Raw genomic sequence first — 8,224 nt, forward strand, 5'->3', positions numbered from 1 at the left:
GTTGCTCCACCCCAACTTAAAACTTATAAGCCACCCCCTTCTGCGTGGGTCCCACCACCTGCATGATGTTGATTGGTGTAGGAAGATGTGTCAGGTGACAACCAAACAGACGTGACTTATAAGTCACTGGTTTTAAGTCACCTGACTTATAAGTCAGGTGACTTATTAGAACCAAATAGGCCCATACATCAAGATCCGTGCTTTCAGATTTTCTTTTTTCTCTCTTAAATCTCAGTCGAGTGAGACATAGCCACGCCATTAAACAGAGGCTCGGGCGCCATTAATGGAGACCTTGGGAGAGAGGTAGACAGTAGATGGAGGTCAAAGGGCTCTCCTCCCGATAAGCACGCGCAGGGGTCTGATCGCACGCCTCTCGTACTCAAATAGCTACCCTGCACGGCGCCTCCTAGCTAATAAAAAATGGGGACGCGTGGCGGCACGTAAATGGTAGTAAATAGAACGCCCACGGTTTCAATAATACTTGTGTTTTCGATTGTAACGTGACAACACTTGTTCCAAAATGACTTTGTTGATTGTTAATGTGTGCGCCTTCACAAATCGGACATGGCACCAAGACAAGTTTCATTATTTTCATGCGTGTTTTGGATTTACAGGAATTAAAAAACTAAGTTTCTCAATGTTTCCAGCCCAGCCACGACGCCCAGAATTTTGAATTTCATTCCCATTTCTTGCATGGAACCTAGAAATTTACCCGAGGGCACACATGTGATTTTTCAAACAACTTTGGTGGACTGGAACCTGTGCTTGTATTTCAAATTTGAATTATGCACACAAAGGTGACACGTTCCCTCTCAGAACCACGAGCCTTCTTGAGAAAAGCTCCAATTTGCAAGAAGCTTATACCCAAATTTGTTCCTATTCGGCCAAATTTTTTTACCACGGCATGGTACTACCATGACATGACACCATGCCAAGTATCATGATTTTAAAACCAAGTTTCTCAATGTTCTCGGTCGAGCCACGATGCCCAGATGTTTGAATTTTATTCTCATTTTTTGCATGGGACCTAGAAATTCACCCGAGGACACAAATGTGATTTTTCAACCAACTTTGGTGCACTGGAGCATGTGCTTGTAGTTCAAATTTGAATTATGCACATTAAATGACCAAAGGCTCAATTAATGTGGAAAAAAGGCCAAACGAAGCCGGAATGATTTCCAAAATTTAACAGGGCGCTCATGTAGTTCTATGTTGCCTTTGTAAATAAACTCAAGGGGGACAACGTATATCGTTTCGCACTCAAAGGTGGCACGTTCCCTCTCAGAACCACGAGCCTTCTTGAGAGAAGCTTCGGTTTGCAAGAAGCTTATACCAAAATCTGTTCCTATTCGGCCAATTCTTTTGCACAGCATGGTAGTACCATGACATGACACCCATGCCAAGTTTCATGATTTTCAGACGTGTTTTGGATTTACAAGAATTTAAAAACCAAGTTTCTCAATGTTCTCGGCCGAGCCACGATGCCCAGATGTTTGAATTTTATTCTCATTTCTTGCATGGGACCTAGAAATTCACCCGAGGACACAAATGTGATTTTTCAACCAACATTGGTGCACGAGAGCATGTGCTTGTAGTTCAAATTTGACTTATGCACATTAAATGACCAGAAACTCAATTAATGCATAAAAAACGACAACCGAGCCCGGAATAATTCCAAAATTTAACAGGGAGCTCATGTATTTCTATGTTGCCTTTGTTAAGAAACTCAAGGGTGGGGTGGGGCAGCGTATATCGTTTCACACTCAAAGGTGTGGCACGTTCCCTCTTAGAACAACGAGCTTCCAAATCGGCCCAATTTTTTGCCACAACATGTTAGTGCCATGACATGACACCATGCCATGTTTCTTGATTTCCAGACGAGTTTTGGATTTACATGAATTTAAAATCTAAGTTTCTCGACGTTCTTGGCCGACTCACGACGCCCAGATGTTTGAATTTCATTCTCATTTCTTCCATGGGACCTAGAAATTCAACCAAGGACACACATGTGATTTTTCAACCAACTTTGGTGCACCAGAGCATGTGCATGCAGTTCATATTTAGATTATGCACTTTAAAAGTCCAAAAACTCAATTAATGTATAAAAAGGCCAAACGAACCCGAAATAATCCCAAAATTTAACAGGGCGTTGATACGTCTCCAACGTATCTATAATTTTTGATTGCTCCATGCTACTTTATCTACTGTTTTGGACTATATTGGGCTTTATTTTCCACTTTTATATTACTTTTGGGACTAACCTATTAACCGGAGGCCTAGCCAAGAATTGTTGTTTTTTGCCTTTTTCAGTATTTCGAAGAAACAGAATATCAAACAGAGTCCAAACGGAATGAAACCTTCGGGATCGTGATTTTCCAACCAAACGTGATCCAGGAGACTTGGACCCTAATCCAAGAAGTGTCCGAGGAGGTCACGAGGGTGGAGCCCCCCCCCCCCGCCCGCCCGCCTGGGCGCGCCCCCTACCTCGTGGGCCCCTCGGAGCTCCACCGACGTACTCCTTCCTCCTATATATACCTACATATCCCCGAACGATTAGAACAAGAGCCAAAAACCTAATTCCACCGCCGCAACCTTCTGTATCCACGAGATCCCATCTTGGGGCCTGTTCTGGAGCTCCACCGGAGGGGGCATCCACTGCGGAGGGCTTCTACATCATCACCATAGCCCCTCCGATGAAGCGTGAGTAGTTTACTTCAGACCTTTGGGTCCATAGCTAGTAGCTAGATGGCTTCTTCTCTCTTTTTGGATCTCAATACAATGTTCTCCCCCTCTCTCGTGGAGATATATTCGATGTAATCTTCTTTTTGCGGTGTGTTTGTTGAGACCGATGAATTGTGGGTTTATGATCCAGTATTATCTATGGAAAATATTTGATTCTTCTCTGAATTCCTTTATGTATGATTGAGTTATCTTTGCAAGTCTCTTCGAATTATCTTTTTGGTTTGGCCAACTAGATTGGTAGTTCTTGCAATGGGAGAAGTGCTTAGCTTTGGGTCCAATCTTGCGGTGTCCTTACTCAGTGACAGAAAGAGTTGCAAGGCACGTATTGTATTGTTGCCATCGAGGATAACAAGATGGGGTTTTATCATATTGCATGAATTTATCCCTCTACATCATGTCATCTTGCTTACGGCGTTACTCTATTTTTACTTAATACTCTAGATGCATGCTGGATAGCGGTCGATGAGTGGAGTGATAGTAGTAGATGCAGAATCGTTTCGATCTACTTGTTTTGGACGTGATGCCTATATACATGATCATCGCCTAGATATACTCATAACTATGCTCAATTCTGTCAATTGCTCAACAATAATTTGTTCACCCATCGTAGAATACTTATGCTCTTGACAGAAGCCACTAGTGAAACCTATGGCCCCCGGGTCTATTCTCAGCATATAAATCTATATCACTTTATTTACTTGCTTTGTTTTTACTTTGCCTTTACTTTTTACTTTGCATCTATCTATCAAAAATACCAAAAATAGTATCTCTATCAAATCTCACTCTCGTAAGTGACCGTGAAGGGATTGACAACCCCTAAGTGTTGGTTGCGAGTTGTTATCGTTTTGTGTAGGTACGGGGCACTTGTGCGTGGTCTCCTACTGGATTGATACCTTGGTTCTCAAAAACTGAGGGAAATACTTACGCTACTTTACTGCATCATCCTCTCCTCTTCGGGGAAATCCAACGCAGTGCTCAAGAGGTAGCAAGAAGAATTTCTGGCGTCGTTGCCGGGGAGGCTCACGCAAGAAAGTCAACAATACCAACTACCCATCGCAATCCCTATCTCTCGCATTACATTATTTGCCTCTCGTTTTCCTCTCCCCCACTTCACCCTTGCCGTTTTATTCGCCCTCTCTTTCCCGATCTCCCCCTCTTTTTCACTTGTCTCTTGTTTTCTTGTGTCTCCATGTGCCTTATTTTTTCTTGCATCTTTGCTTGCTAAAAGTTTATGGATCCTCATCCGCTTGCTAATCTCTTTAAGAGATCCAATTATGTTGAACCTATTGCTAGTGAGTTTAGTGCACTAGATTATCTTTATGAGGTTTTGCTTGAAATTCGTGAATCTGAAAATTGTGATGAATTACTTTATGAAGCAATTCACGATAGATCTTTGAATAAAAAGCATGATTGCAATGATTTTATTATAAATTCTATTGATGTCAATTGTGCTAATAATATGCAAAACCCTAAGCTTGGGGATGCTAGTTTGGCTATGTCTACTACTTGTTTCAGTAATCATGATTGGGGTGATTCTTCTTATAACCTTTAAAATTTATTTAAGCCCCATGATGAATATGAGATTGATAATAGTGTTTGCAATAATATTTAAAGTGGGTTTGGAAGAGTGTAAACTTCAGGTCCCACATATTTGGAGTATGTTCAATCTTATGAAATTTTTGATAAAAGTGGGTTTGGAGAGGTCATGACTTTAGTTAATGTTAATCCCACTATTTCGGAAGAGTGTCAACTTTGCATGCATGTGGATCGTGTTGAAAATATTTTATGTGATAGCTATTTTGTTGAATTTGCTTATGATCCCACATGTAATTATTATGAGAGAGGAAAATATGGTCGTAGAAGTTTTCATGATAATAAATTACCTCTCGTTATGTTGAGATTGCTATTGTTTCTTTCCGCCTCCTTGCATATGCTAGTTTTTGCTTGCCTTGATAATTTGTTTGCCTACGAGATGCCTATGCATAGGAAGTATGTTAGACTTAGATGTGTTTATCACGTGTTTTATAATGCTCTCTTTGTGCTTCAATTCTTGTCTTTCTTGTGAGCATCATTGAAATCTCTAAGCCTAGCTAGGGGCGTTAAACGATAGCGCTTGTTGGGAGGCAACCCAGTTTTATTTTATATTTTTTGTTTTTGCTTCTGTTTAGGAATAAATAATCCATCTAGACTTTGTTTAGATGTGTTTTTGTCTTTTAATTAGTGTTTGTGCCAAGTAGGACCTATAGGATAACCTACGATGGTAGTTGATTTGATTCTGCTAAAAAAACAGAAACTTTGGCTCACGAATTTAGTTATGATAAATCACACGAACGTGCTTTTGCGTTGATTCTTTATGCTGATGATCAATAAACACATTGTCCAGGACTTCCTATTTTGGTAGAATTTTTAGAGTTCCAGAAGTTTGCGTTAGTTACAGATTTCTACAGACTGTTCTGTTTTTGACAGATTCTGTTTTTCGTGTGTTGTTTGCTTATTTTGATGAATCTATGGCTAGTAAATTAGTTTATAAACCATAGAGAAGTTGGAATACAGTAGGTTTAACACCAATATAAATAAATAATGAGTTCATTACAGTACCTTGAAGTAGTCTTTTGTTTTCTTTCTCTAACGGAGCTCACGAGATTTCTGTTGAGTTTTGTGTTGTGAAGTTTTCAAGTTTTGGGTGAATTCTTTTGATGGATTATGGAACAAGGAGTGGCAAGAGCCTAAGGTTGGGGATGCCCATGGCACCTCCAAGATAATCCAAGGAGACAAAAAAGTCAAATCTTGGAGATGCCCCAGAAGGCATCCCCTCTTTCGTCCACTTCCATCGGTAATTTATTTGGAGCTATATTTTTATTCACCAACATGATATGTGTTTTACTTGGAGCGTCTTGTATTATTTGTGTATTTGCTTGTTAGTCTACCACAATCATCCTTGCTGTACACATCTTTTGATAGAGCCATACATGAATTGGAATTTGTTAAAATACTCTATGTGCTTCATTTATATCTTTTGAGCTTGATAGTTTTGCTTGTAGTGCTTCACTTATATCTTTTGAGCGTGATGATTTTTGCTCTAGTACTTCACTTAGATCTTTTAGAGCACGGTGGTGGATTTGTTTTAAAGAAACTATTTGATCTCTCATGCTTCACTTAGATTATTTTGAGAGTCTTTAATAGCATGGTAATTTGCTTAATGTTAATATACTTGGTGTTCAAGATATGTGGAACTTTCTTTTGTGTGAATTGAATACTAAGATAAGTTTGATGCTTGATAATTGTTTTGAGATATGGAGGTGATAATATCAAAGTTGTGCTAGTTGGGTGATTATGAATTTGAGAAATACTTGTGTTGAAGTTTGCAAATCCCGTAGCATGCACGTATGGTTAAAGTTGTGTAACAAATTTGAAACATGAAGTGTACCTGGCTTGTGCGTCCTTATGAGTGGCGGTCGGGGACGAGCGATGGTCTTTTCCTACCAATCTATCCCCCTAGGAGCATGCGCGTAGTACTTGAATTTTTGATGACTTCTAAATTTTTGCAATAAGTATATGAGTTCTTTTGATTAATGTTGAGTCCATGGATTATACGCACTCTCACCTTTCCACCTTTGCTAGCCTCTTCGGTACCGTGCATTGCCCTTTCTCACCTTGAGAGTTGGCGCAAACTTCGCCGGTGCATCCAAACCCCGTGATACTATATGCTCTATCACACACAAACCTCCTTATATCTTCCTCAAAACAGCCACCATACCTACCTATCATGGCATTTCCATAGTCATTCCGAGATATATTGCCATGCAACTTCCATCATCATATTCATGACATACATTACTTTTGTCATATTGCCATTGCATGATCTTGTAGTTGACATCGTATTTGTGGCAAAGCCACCATGCATTATTTTCCATATATGTCACTCTTGATTCATTGCACCATCCCAGTACACCGCCGGAGGCATTCATATAGAGTCATATCTTGTTCTAAGTTTTGAGTTGTAATCCTTGTGTTGTAATCAATAGAAGTGTGATGATCATCATTATTAGAGCATTGCCCAAATAAAAAAAAGGCCAAAAAAAGGCCCAAAAAAATAAATATATATATATATATATAAAGGGCAATGCTACTATCTCTTTTTCCACACTTGTGCTTCAAAGTAGCACCTTGTTCTTCATGTAGTGAGTCTCATATATTGTGCTTCAAAGTAGCACCTTGTTCCTCATGTAGTGAGTCTCATAAGTTGTCTTTTTTATACTAGTGGGAATTTTTAATTATAGAACTTTGCTTGTATATTCCTACGATGGGCTTCCTCAAATGCCCTAGGTCTTCGTGAGCAAGCAAGTTGGATGCACACCCACTAGTTTTCTTTTGTTGAGCATTCATAGCTCTAGTGCATCTGTTGCATGGCAATCCCTACTCCTCATGTTGACATCAATTGAGCAAACTAGTGGATGCACACCCACTAGTTTTCTTTTGTTGAGCATTCATAGCTCTAGTGCATCTGTTGCATGGCAATCCCTACTCCTCATGTTGACATCAATTGATGGGCATCTCCATAGCCCGTTGATTAAGCCTCGTCAACGTGGGACTTTCTCCTTTTTTTGTCTTCTCCACACAATCCCCATCATTATATTCTATTCCACCCATAGTGCTATATCCATGGCTCACGCTCATGTATTGCGTGAAGGTTGAAAAAGTTTGAGATTATTTAAGTATGAAACAATTGCTTGGCTTGTCATCGGGGGTATAGAAGTTGGGAACATCTTTGTGTGACGAAAATGAAGCATAGCCTAACTATATGATTTTGTAGGGATGAACTTTCTTTTGCCATGTTATTTTGAGAAGACATGATTGCTTTGATTAGTATGCTTGAAGTATTATTATTTTTGTGTCAATATGAACTTTTGTCTTGAATCTTTCGGATCTGAATATTCATATCACTATTAAGAAGATTTACATTGAAATTATGCCAAAGTATCACTCCGCATCAAAAATTCTTTTTTATCATTTACCTACTCGAGGACGAGCAGGAATTAAGCTTGGGGATGACTGATACGTCTCCAACGTATCTATAATTTTTTATTGCTCCATGCTACTTTATCTACTGTTTTGGACTATATTGGGCTTTATTTTCCACTTTTATATTACTTTTGGGACTAACCTATTAACCGGAGGCCCAGCCCAGAATTGTTGTTTTTGCCTTTTTTAGTATTTCGAAGAAACAGAATATCAAACGGAATGAAACCTTCGGGATCGTGATTTTCCAACCGAACGTGATCCAGGAGACTTGGACCCTACTCCAAGAAGTGTCCGAGGAGGTCACGAGGGTGGAGGGCGCCCCCCTGGGCGCGCCCCCTACCTTGTGGGCCCCTCGGAGCTCCACCGACGTACTCCTTCCTCCTATATATACCTACGTATCCCCGAACGATTAGAACAGGAGCCAAAAACCTAATTCCACCGCCGCAACCTTCCGTATCCA

This window comes from Triticum aestivum, chromosome 3B (genome assembly GCF_018294505.1).
Source record: "Triticum aestivum cultivar Chinese Spring chromosome 3B, IWGSC CS RefSeq v2.1, whole genome shotgun sequence".
Classification (NCBI taxonomy): domain Eukaryota; kingdom Viridiplantae; phylum Streptophyta; class Magnoliopsida; order Poales; family Poaceae; genus Triticum; species Triticum aestivum.